Source organism: Saccostrea cucullata, unplaced genomic scaffold, assembly GCF_032062105.1.
Source record: "Saccostrea cucullata isolate Sc308-1 unplaced genomic scaffold, CSIRO_AGI_Scuc_v1 ctg11121, whole genome shotgun sequence".
NCBI classification, from domain to species: Eukaryota; Metazoa; Mollusca; class Bivalvia; order Ostreida; family Ostreidae; genus Saccostrea; species Saccostrea cuccullata.
The window spans coordinates 8,327-21,543 of NW_026923408.1; the positions used below are offsets into that span (position 1 = coordinate 8,327).

Consider the following 13,217-nt stretch of genomic DNA (forward strand, 5'->3'; position numbering starts at 1 on the left):
ACAGAGATATATTCAAGAAGATTCAGAGCAGAGGTTCCAATACTGTAATATTTAGCTCGTTGGATTTTCATGCTGGCAACTCATTCCCTCTTGTGTGCAATTTTTGTTTACTTTTTCAGGTCGATTTTACGCTTTCTTGCCGGAATCGGACGGAAGACCTCTCGTTGCTCGCAACGAGTTTCTCATCTAGTTATTATTATTATTGTTTTTTTTCTTACCGATTTTGTGCACGCGATTTCTCGAAAACGGTAGGATAGATTTTAATTAAACTTTCAGGACTGATAGAACATCAAACAAAGCTGAAAGTATTTTTTTTGTTTTGATGACGTCACTTCCGGTTTTGAGATTTCCGCGATTTAGTGATTTTCAGGGGGTCTCATTGTCCATCATTTTTCTAGAAAATGCCTTAAGGATGGATTCTTGTCAGCATTTTACGTCGTCAATGGGTCTCCGTAGATTTTGCAAGTCGTAAAATGCAAATTACATATTTAATCAATCTGAATGAAAAATTATTCATTAATTTATCAATTTATGTATTTTTGAATCTATTTCTATTAAAAATATAAGTTGTTCGTAATTTTTTCTTTGATTTGCGACAATTGCCATAAAATGCGCAGTTCCGTAGCGAATGTCAACATGTCCAGGTCGTTTCCCGTAGAAAACCCCGACAGGATTGTTTTGTAAAATCTATAAGCTGTGATCATTATTGAAGCATTGTAGAAGCCCAGGGATGATTAAACCAATTTTAAGTCACCCATTTCTTTATGCCCGGGACACCCGATCAACCAAAAGAAACTTGAAGGTCACAAACATGCGAGATTGCAGACCCACGTTGCCTCGATCGCCTGATGCCATGTCGTGCCACTGTGCAGTAAGATTGTACATGTAAGTAAGTTATATATGTCTGGCAATTTAATTTATAATTTTGAAATTGAATTACACAGTTTTTATTGATAAATGGGAATTCGCAAGGATATTATAAATCGATGTATTTCGTATGCTTATTCCCGCGATCGACAGTTCAACATTTGAGGATTGAAATTTATCATTTCCGTTTGTTCGTCAGTTTTATGAATACTATTTATTCACAAAAATAGCATTTTTTGTATATGATTATAACAAGTTATATAATACTAACTAGTCCTATTTGTTAAAGACACAACAATCATCAAGTTGCTAGAAAAGTAAGGTGTTCCGCTGTAGTACAAATCAAAGTGAAAAAATAGGGATATTGCATGTGGAAATATCAATAACATTGAAACAAACAGTTGTCTAATTTATGGAGCAAAATGAAACACAATGGTTCAGAAATTATTTATATTATTGTATTTTTTTCTGTATTTTTAGGTTTAAATTATTTTTTATAGTACATGTACAAATTTTATAATGTAAGACATTATACACTGTTATACAATGTGGTATATAAAATAAAATATTTATATTAAAAAACTTCATTCATTATTTTTTTTTTATAAATCAATAAATGAAATACAGGTAAGATTGATTGTTTAATCATAAAATTAATTTTTGTTAAATTAAAAAACAATTGTCATAGAACTGTTCATGTTTAATTCTTAGGAGGAAACAACATTACAGTATTTAATTTACCCAGGAGCTAGTACACTACCTGTAGTTGAAAAAAGACTGAAGGCCAGACTTAGGCAGGATGATTGAACAAAATCTGCTTGCAGATGGACTATTGAGGTACATAATTATAAGAAATATGAACACAACTGTATATAACAATTATATAAATAGTGCATGTTTTTGAGGTCTTCAATAGAAATTGACACTTCAGAAAACCATTGTCAACTGACAGAAGGGGTGTCAATTTCAAATTTTATTGACTGAGTTCAAGGGCAACATGCTTTTTTTCTCAGACCCAAGAACCAAACTGTCTGCCTGAGGATCGACAAAATGTATTTGCCCGAGAACACAGTCAATAAATGTTTTGTGATACCTTTCATTTTAATATTTATTTTGATGTACATGTATCTTGTACTGTCTTGAACTTCACGTTAGTCACTGCTAAACATCAACAAATGCAAATTAGTTTAACTCCACCAATTGTGTGATGTACATGTAAGCGGTCAAACATCTCATCAACCGGTCCAACATCTCATCAGTGGTTTAACATCAATTGTTTTATGCCCGCTCAGCAAAACATTAGAAATGTTGGACTTTTTTTTCATATAGATTTGTATAGGAACACATTCTTAAAGGTATAACAAAAAGGATTGTTAGATGCATCTAAACTTATCAGATTTTAGTATTTAACATGAAAGTATAATACACTGTAACATGTAATGCAGCATTTGTACTGCTATGTAACATACATTTAATACTTTTTTTTAATTGTAGGCAAACAAATTGGACTCTCAGCAGGTGAACAGATGTTCAGCAAGAAATTCTCACATCAAGTGAGTGATGAACTAAAATGATTTTCTCAATTTTCAGCAAGTTAAGATTTTTCCTCAAAGTCATTAAAAATCATTTCTGAGAAGCATTTAAACAAATAATATCAGATCAATATTCAAAAGAGAAAAGGTTCATAATTCACCAAACTAAAATTTTATCAAGTTACTGTTGTTTTTGATGATTTCAGATGCTGTAGATTACACTGATATACCCCCCCCCCCCACACGCAAAGAAAAAAAGAACAGAGAGACCAATCATTAACAGCTTGAGACTTAGTGCACATAACCTTGCCACAGAAAAGGGGATCGAGAAATTTGCCTATAAACACTCCCTAATAAAAGATTTTGTAAATTTTTTGTAACACAGGAGAGATTTAAGATGGTTTTTATTTTCAATTCAGCTACCAAAAATACAATAATTATAAGGTAACATTTGAAAGGAAGTTGATGTATTTTTTTATTGAAAGGAAAAGTATCAAATCTGTCTCATATACCTTTGATAGTCTGACATGTCCAGAAATACTGAAAATAACACTTATTTGTTAAGAAATATCATATATTTAGAAATCATTGTTATACATAATTGTTGTGTATTATTGTGTAAATTATATTATTGTATGATTTATGTATAGCTTCAAAATCTAGAAACAGTGTATTGTATAAATTTTATGAATAATTGCTGATTCTTATACCAGTATGTTGCGCCTTTAACAATTATTGTAATTGTGTTGGCGCCGATAAATATTTATATACATAATTATACTTCACTGGTATATATACATGCATGTGATATATTTGTTCATGTACAATACATCTATTAATTAAGATTCCATAATCTAACATAAAGTTTTGGCCTAACTCTTCAAAAATATACATGTATTTCGATTGAGAACCTTTACTTATTTGTAAATAATGAAACCAGTATATTTTATAACAGAGGAAATTCGGATTGAAATTTTTGGGGTTTTTTGAAACATGGCAATAATTTCAACAATTATTTCCACAATAATACATCATATCATATTTCAGAGAAAATGTATTTATCTAACCGCCCGTCCTGTCTCTTAAATTATTAGCCTATATGATATATTGACAGCATTTTCTTTGTTCAATGATATTTTTTAAAATGAGAAAATTCGAGCTAATTAATCTGGCAATTTAATGAATATGAATACCCCTTCATTTTTGTGCTTTAAATGATTCATTCAACGTCTATCTTTCCTATGGTTGTAAAAATAACTTTTTCTGAATATATGATTTTATTGAAAAAGTTAAATGAAAATGAACGATTGTCAAAGACTAAAATATCATTTTATTAAGAGTACAGAGGAAATTCGGAATAAATATTTTGTGTGATTTGTGATCAAAAGTTTGCTATTTTTTGACTTTAGTACATTGCTTTAAAATAAAACTTAAGACTTAATTTGTTTTTCATATCTATTCATCTCCTTTTTCCAAAACATCAATTTTAAAATACCATATTGGATTTTCTTAATTCCACAGGAGGAAAAAATCTATTTTTATCATCAACTTTTCAAATGACCTTCAAGCAAAATCAAGGATGATGACCCCACACCTTTTTCTTGTCATCTAATTGTACATATCTTGAAATGTTTTCATGTATAATTTCATTATTTTCTGAATATATAAAATAGGAAAAGAATCCAGAATGTATTCTATAAAATTGTAAAACCTAACTTATTCCTAAGAATAAATTGACAGAGGAAATTCAAAATAAATATTTTAAATATTATTAGTACAAACTATCATAAAATGAAATGTATAACTGTAAGAATTGAATGTATATATGTGTCACAATTACACCAAATTGCCTATTTTGGGGGGTTAAGAATCTTTCTTATAGATTTAAACACCACTTTGTAAAATGGAAGATTTCAGAAACTGTAGAGTAAATTCGGGCTAAATTTGTTCTATAATTAGCACGAATACCATATCTTTTCTACCTTGTAAATTAATCTTCAACATTTGAGTATTCATCCGACAAAAATCTAAATATTTGACATTATATGATAAATTGTAAAAATTGAGATGAAATTTCAGGTAAATTTATGAAAACTGAGAAATTTGAAAGAAATTATCGAGGAAATTCGGATTAAATGTTTTTATTGAATATTGAGTTTTTCATGTTTTTTTCCCACCATCTCAATTCTTGTTAGTTAGTGATAAAAAATAAGTTACAACTTTAATTTTATTTAGCAAGATATTTTTTTTTCTGTTAGCAAAATTATTCCTATGTGTAAATTTCAAAATTTCTCTGTGTAAAAGTACTATTTTTAGGACTGACTTTCAAATGACCTTGACTGAAAATCAAGGCCGATTACACCAGTTTGTTTGGATGTTAAATAAGTGTACACAGTCTGAATATTGAGTATTTAGAAAATCAAGATTCTGCAATTATAAGAAATATGAGAAGAATCCATCCTTAAGACAGAAACATAAGATTTTTAGCGATGATAGAGCAAGGTGTGCTCTTTTGTCACACACCACTCTCTTTCTCCGGAAGTGCCGCACGTCGGCGCTCGCTATGGCTCGAAAAAAGTCCTATCGGGGACTTAGAAATTTTTCACACCTTTTCTGCAATATCTTTTTATATGTTAACATTTTGTTAAGACATATAGAAAAAAACTTGTAGAGAATGTCACTATCTTTCGAAAGATATCAACGATAAGGGGCTGGTCCCTATAATAAAGGGCCAAAAGGGGCCAAAATTTTTTCCTTTATATCTAAAAAAGTATTGAGAATTTGTAATACGTCAAAGAAGCAAAGTTGTTCAAAATGTCAAGCGTTATCTAATGGATTCGTTAAAATACGTCCGGCGACGTCACTTCCGGTCAAACCGGAAGTAGTCAAAAATTGCATATTTGTGCTGTTCTTGACAGGTTTTTGGGCAACATATGTCACTGGAAGCTTAAATCTTAACTTTCCGTCCGTCGACGTCACTTCTGGTCAAACCGGAAGTAGCCAAAAATAGCTTATTTTGAAGGTTTTAATGCAAAATTGAAATCATAAAGTCACTAGAGACTACTTAGCTCATTGCTTTCTTTTGTTCACGTCACTTCCGGCACTTCTGGTCAAAACCGGACGGAAGACCTACTCGTTGCTTTGCAACGAGCTCGGCTCTAGTTATTATTATTCTTTTTTTCTGCACAGATTTTGTGCCGACGATTCCTCAAAGATCTTTGGATCGATTTGTTTCAAATTTTCAGGGTTGGTGTAGAATTATCTGAAGTTAAATCCGGATGAAGGAGTTTTTGAAAATCACTTCCGGTCTAGAGTTATCGCCCTCTTCTTAAAATTCAAACGACCTCCGTGTCTGTGATAGAACTCAATAACAGCTTAAGCTGTAGCGCTGAAATTTTCAGTGATAATAGAGGACATGTTGCCATGGTGCATCTGGGTCAGGATATTTTCCGGAAGTATCTAGTATGGAAGCTCGGTAGGGGTCAAAATTTAGGACACGAATCATGACTGATTTTTTAAGACATTTTGCATCATATCTTTTAAAGTATAATTATTTTGTTAAAACATACTGAACAAAATTTGTGCAAAATGACAAGATCTTTAAAATGATAACAAGAAAAAAGTGCTGACTCATCACATTAAGGGCCAAAAGGGGCTTAAAGTCTTTTTTTGATAACTCTTTAACAGTCATTTTTTTGTGATACATTACTGAAGCAGAAATGTTTATCTAAACAATTTACCACTGTATATTATGATTTTAATGTCGTATAATGCATGAATAGGGGCCATAAGGGGCCAGAATGCTAAATAAAATAATATATCTCGAAAGTGAGAAATATTTTGACAAGTAATATTGAACAAAAGATGTTCAAAATCATCTTCTGAACAATATGCAAGCTTTCATTTTTCGCTCAAAGTCCCCATTAGGGAGTTGAAGGATTGGCCCCTAAATATTTCTTTTACAAATAACTCGAAAACGAAAAAGAATCTCTGTATAGTTATTGAACAAAAAGTGTTTAAAATCCTAAGAGCTTCAAGATGAAATCAGGAAAAGGGGGCTGGGCACTCAAATTAGGGGCCAAAAGGGGCCAAAAGTCTTTTTTCGATAACTCTTTTACAGTCAATAATTTGTAATACATTACTGAAGCAAAAATGTTTATTTCAACGATCTACAACTGTATATTATGATTTTAAAGTCGTACATTACATAATTAGGGTCCTTAAGGGGCCAGAAGGCAAAATCTTTGACGCTTTGTATCTCAAAAGTGAGAAATATTTTGATAAGTAATATTGAACAAAAGTTGTTCAAAATGATGTTCTGAGCAATATGCAACCTTTCATTTTCTCGCTAAACGTCCCCATTAGGGAGTTTAAGGGCTGGTCCCTTAATATTCTTTTCGCGAATAACTCAAAGAATCTATGCATAGTTGTTGAACAAAAAGTGTTCATAATACTAAGAGCTTTAAAATGTTATGAAGAAAAAAGGGCTGATCCCTTATATTAAGGGCCAAGAGGGGCCAAAAGACGATTTAGGAAGTCTTTATTGTTCAAACTCTTTTTACAGATTATGGAAAATCATTACTTTAGAATGAAAATCTCAATCAAAATCTTATCTCATCTCAGCAAGAATCGAACGGAAGGCCCACTCGTTGCTCGCAACGAGATCGTATCTAGTTATTATTATTAGGGTCTTCCGTTTCAGCGGAAGACCCTTCTATTATTCTATTTTGCTTCTTTTTCACTTTTCTGACTATTTTTTTCCTTACCGATTTTGTGCAGAGGATTTCTCAGAGATGGCTGGATCGATTCAGCTCAAATTTTCAGACTTTATGTCTTTCTATCTGAAGTTTGTACCGGCAATTCCATTTTGAAAAATTCACTATCGGTCGCAAGTTATCGCCCTTTGATCAAAATTTAGAGGACCTCCTTGTCTGTGATAGAACTCAAAAACGGCTTAAGCTAGAATACTGAAATTTTCAGAGATTATAGAGGACATGTTCCCATGATGCACCTGGGTTTTCAAATTTTCCAAAAATGTGTGGTATGGAAACGGCCTAGGGGTAGAAATTTAGGAAACGAATCAGGAGTGAATTTTCGAGACATTTTGTATCATATCTTAAGGTAGGACCAAATAGATAGGTCAAATACTGAATATTATTTGTGCAAAATGACAAGATCTTTCAAATGATATCAATTAAAAAGAGCTGACTCATCAAATTAGGGATAAAAAGGGTCCAAAACAATTTTCATTATAAATCTTAAACGATCAATATTTTGTGATACATTATTGAAACAAAAATATTCTTCTTAACGACCTTCAATTATATATCATACTGTTGACGTCATATATTACGCATTTAGGGGCAACAAGGGGCTAGTATTTTTTTCCCTACACCTGTATCTCAGTAACAATTCGGGGGATTTTTATAAAACTTTCAGAGATGATAGGAAACAATATCTTGCGAAAGGTTTTTTAAAATTTTTCATGAATTCATTTCCGTTCGGTAAATATGACGTATTTTCGACATTTTGCTGCAATACTGATATGTCCTATTCTGAGAAAACGACGCAAAATAGAGATTTGAAATTTTCAGGAATGATTGAATGTAATCCTGACATTGTGAACCTGACTTTTTAAATTTTAAGAAGATGTTTTAAAGTTTTAAATTTTAAAGTTAAATATTTTCAAAAAAAAATTTTTATACAATTTAATTTTTTTTATACCATCAGATAGATCTTGGCAAGAGCTTTCCAAATATGTATTTGTTTTGTGTTTGAGTAAAAAAATAAACAAAATATACTCTCGGGTGTGTTTAGCACATTTGAGTGCAAGTGTACTCTTAGAAGTTTTCTTTTAAAAAATCATAACTCTTTTATTTATTGACCGATTTCAAATTTTTTTGCACCATCAAATAGATCTTTTCAAGACCTTTCCAACGATATATTTCTTTTTATTGTACGTACACAAACAAAGAAAATATAGGCTCAGGTGAGTTAGACTTCCATTTTGACAGGACATGTCATTATCAAGGACACGTGCAAGTGACCATGCTCTTCGGTGATCTTGGGTGGATATCTTTTGATTTTTGTAAAAAGTAATTTCTCTTTCATTTCTTGACCGATTTTAAAAAATTTTAAACCGTTGAAAAGATCTTTTTGAGAGCTTTCCAGTGATATCTTTTTTTGGATTGTAAATGCTATAATAAAGAAACTGTGGCCTCAGGTGTTTTAACAGGAATGTCAAAGTCAATATCAAGGACGTTTGCGGTCAGTGCGGCTGACTGCGCTCTTCGATCTTTGGCCTATTTCTTTAATTAAAAAAAATATTACACACTGTAACTGGAAATTCTTTAAGGGCAAAAGAGTGACATTTTATCGATTTAAATTTTTCAAAAAAATTCAATTGCATCTAAATGTTAAAAGAGGACTATGTCTGTGACTATGGAAGGTAGAGAACATCATACTACGTATTATGAAATCTCTCAAAGGTCAAGTAGATTGAGATTTAAACGATTTAGTTTGTTTAAAAATAAAATTTAAATTGCTTCTATATGTTAAATCAAAGACTGTCTCTTTACATTTGAATATGAGGAACATCATACAGTGTGTTTTGAATTCTTTCAAAGGTCAAATAGAATGCGACTTGAATTTTATCGTCGTTTTTATGACCTTGACCTTTGACCTTGATAAATGACCTTGACTTTTGACCCCATTGACACAAGGTCACAATCAAGTTTAAGGTCGTGGAGGTATTTACAACTCTCACATTAACAAATTCTTATACCCCCCCCCCCCCCCGCCTTGTCTCAAAAAATCAATAACGACGTAGAATTTTTTTGTACAAGGAAAACAACACCAGAGATAGACATGAAATTCAGATTAACATGTAGAAAACACCCCAAAGAAAGTGTCCTGAGAGTTTTACGGCGAGTCTCTTAAGAATTACGAAATTCTAATGAATATCGGCAAAATCTGCATTTTTTTTCTGTCTGAAATTTAGTCATTGCTGAGCATAAAAATTAACTAAAGCTTGTATAGGCTATTTCTTTTATTCTTATTAATATCATTCGATTCTCTTGCTCTATTACGACATTTTAATACCAAGTATTCTTGCTTATTTTAGTATATGGAATTTATTTTAATTTTATTTAGATTTAAATATTAATCGACTGAGTCTAGAAAATAGCGATTTTTCATATCTAATAAATTTCCATGCAATTTGGATAGGTTAGATCAACTGCAGTTACCTGTCTTTGAACGATATGGTGTTGAACAAATGCCCATGACTCACAAATTATGTCAACAAATTACATTTGCTTATTAGAGTGCACATGAACCAAAAGAAAGTATAATAAGCTCTGTATGATTAACTTAATCTGTTCAAACTACAAACAAACTCAAATGATTTTTTTAATAGGAAATCTCTATTTTCATTATCCACCAATCGTTTTTCTCAGAACGATTCATTATTCCTCTCTATGTTCCATCACAAACAAATAAATACACGTGTTTGTTCAGTGAACAATTAGTCTCCTTTTTTTTTTATTTATCGAAAAGATTCATATTCCATAAGAATTAAGAATGTACTCCGTAAAAGATTATTGCAGTTTACCCTGCTTAAATGAATCTTGACCCCTTTCGAAGTTATTGCCCCTTTCACAAGAAATGCTTGTTATCGCTACTCTGAAACCGTAAACTGTAGAGGTATGAAAACTTCACCAATGTTTTCGACTAATGAAGGGGACTTTTCAATCAAGTCATTGCGAAAGCATTCGCTGATCACTTCAATGAGTTATTGCCCCTGAAACTTTTTGAATTTAATAAATAATTAAAAATTCTCAAAACGAAAAGTCGTAGAGACATGGGACCAACTGCATAAGATTCATTGACCTTTGACCTGAAAATTCATCTAAAGGTTAAAAGTCTAGGTCATTCCAAAAATGAGAAATTTAGTTCTATTTATATCTCTTTTGTATTTTAACATATAATTAATGTCTATGCTTCATTAATATGTATTCTTAAAACTGTTTCATTCTTGTCCCCTAAAATTAACCCTTTAAAAAGTTATTGCCCCTTGTGCGAAAAACCTCGTTATCGATACTCCTCCGAAACCATAGACCGTAGAGACACCAAACCTTCAATAATGTCTTAAGCATCTTTAGTCCTAACTTTACTGTTTAAGTGCAAAAGGATCTGATGACCCCTTATATGAGTTATTGTCCTTTAACTTCTTTGTACTTACCATTAAACCTTATAACTTAAAAACTCTAAGTTGTAGAAGCATGGGGTCAATTGCATTGTAGCACATGACCTTTGACCTTGAATATACTTTAAAGGTCAAAGTCATTCCGATTTTTTTTTTAAATTTTTCTTTTTTTTTTCTATGCTTTAAGACAATTTTGATTTCTTTTTCATGGAATTTAATTTCAAGGAGTCAGATATATTTTTTTTTTCTTTGCAAAGAAGAAGGTACAGTTTGAGCTTTAATGTGCCCTAAAAATTGAATGTTATTAAAAAGTTATGATATCGGCTTAAACAATAGTTGAGAAGATGACTATGATAAATCATGAATGAATATGGCATGAATGAGGAACTTTCTGGTAAAATAACGTCATTAATTTGGTGGATTTCTAAGTTTAATGCAGAAAACCCTCAAAATGACTCATTTCTGCGCTTATATTCCTTTAGAAAATAGTGTCTGCCATCGTCGCCCACTTTAATTTTTGGATTTATTATGTAAACTGTTATGAAAAAACACATATCTCAAAATCTTTCCGGGCGACGGTGGCAGAGTATGTTTTCTTGAGGAAAATTCCACTAAAATTGATGTCTTCTGCAACTTTTTAAGAAAATACGTGCAAAAGGCACAAGTTAATGACGTCACAATTAGCATTAAGGAGGTCATATGAGAAAAACGATTTGTATATTCTTGCTGCAGGGACTTTCTATGATTAAGAAAGAATGAATTTTGTTTTCTAATATCGCTTTCATATTTTAGAAAAATATCGGGATTACTTTGTATTGAAACTGTACATTCTTCTTTGTGCAGAGGATTTCTCGTCGATGGGTCGACCGATTTACTTGAAAATTGCAGAGAAGGTGTATCTTTATCTAAACTCTATACCTTTTCTCTCATTTTTTGAATTTCACTTCCGGTCGGTACCTATCGCCCTTTGATCGAAATTTTGATGGCCGCCTCTCTGTCTGTGGTGGAACTCAAATACGGCTCAAGCTAGAAAGCTGATTTTTTCAGGGAAAATAGAGGACATGTTTCCATATTGCAACATGGTCAAGTTATTTTCCGGAAGTGCCTAGTATGGTAGTTCGGTTAGGGTCGAAATTTAAGACGAGAATCATGACTGATTTTTTAAAGAAATTCTGCATCATATGTTTTAAAGTATAATTATTTTGGTAAAACATACTGAGCAATATTTGGGCAGAATGACAAGATCTTTAACATGGTATTAAGAAAAAGTGCTGACATTAGGGACCGATAGGGGACAAAAGTCTTTATTGTATAACTCTGTAACAGTCAATATTTTTTTTATTCATTTCTGAAGCAAAATTAATCATCTCAACAATCTACAACAACATATTATACTTTTAATGTCGTATGGTACATAATTAGGGGCCACAAGTGGCCAGAATGCTAAATCTTTGATACCTTATATCTCGAAAGGGAGAATTGTTTTGATAAGTAATATTGAACAAAAGATGTTCAAAATAATGTTCTGAACAATATGCAACCTTTCATTTCTTACTAAACGTTCCCATTAAGGAGTTGAAGGGTTGGCCCCTAAATATTTGTTATGCAAATAACTCGAAAACGAAAACGAATCTCTGACTAGTTGTTGAACAAAAAGTGATCAAAATCCTAAGAAATTCAAGATGATATGGAGAGAAAAAAGAGCTGATCCCTAATATTAGGGGCCGTGAGGGGCCAAAAGTCGAATTTTAAAGTCTTTAATGTTCAATTTTTTTTTACAGATTATGGAGGCAAAGTCGTTCTTCTTCACAATTTTAATCATTATTTTAGAATGAAAATCTCAATCAAAATCTTATCTCATCTCATCAAGAATCGAACGGAAGACCCACTCGTTGCTCGCAACGAGATCGTATCTAGTTATCATTCTTTTTCTCTGCACAAATTTTGTGCAGAAGATTTCTCAGAGATGGCTCTATGGATTTTCTTCAAATTTTCAGGGTTGTTGCAGGATAATCTGAAGTTTATACCATTTGAAGGATTTTGAAAATCACTTACGGTTTAGAGTTATCGCCCTTTTATCAAAATTTTGCGGTCCTTCTTGTCCGTAATTGATCTCAGAAACGACTTGAGCTAGAGAGTTGAAATTTTCAGTGATGATAGACGACATGTCCCCATGTTACTGGGAGTTTGGATAGTTTCCGGAAGTACCTAGTATGAAAGCTCGGTAGGGGTCAAAATTTAGGACACAAATTAAGAGTGATTTTTTGAGACATTTTTAATGATATCTTTTAAAATATAATTATTTTGTTAAAACATACTGAACAACATTTGTGCAGAATGACAAGATCTTTAATATGATATCAAGAAAAAAGTGCTGACTCATCACATTAAGGGCCAAAAGGGGCTAAAAGTCTTTTTTCGATAACTCTTTGTAAAGACGAATAATGACCCCCATCGAATAATGACCGGGGGTCATTTTTCGACAGCGAAAAATGACCCCCGGTCATTATTCGACGTAGAAAAATGACCCTTTTGCCCGTAGAAAAAGTGTCACAACCCTAAAAATTTGCAGAACCCACGTGAAGAAAAATGACCCCTGTAGATTAAAGCTA

At 32.0% G+C, this 13,217-nt stretch overlaps 1 long non-coding RNA gene across 1 annotated transcript; it reads left to right on the forward strand.

The window, feature by feature from the left end:
• The first annotated feature begins 561 nt into the window (after positions 1-561).
• On the forward strand, positions 562-2,854 carry LOC134263936 (uncharacterized). The gene is made up of 4 exons (XR_009991382.1): positions 562-885; positions 1,579-1,704; positions 2,362-2,420; positions 2,606-2,854. It is a non-coding gene; the product is annotated as an uncharacterized LOC134263936 (long non-coding RNA).
• The last annotated feature ends 10,363 nt before the right edge of the window (positions 2,855-13,217 follow it).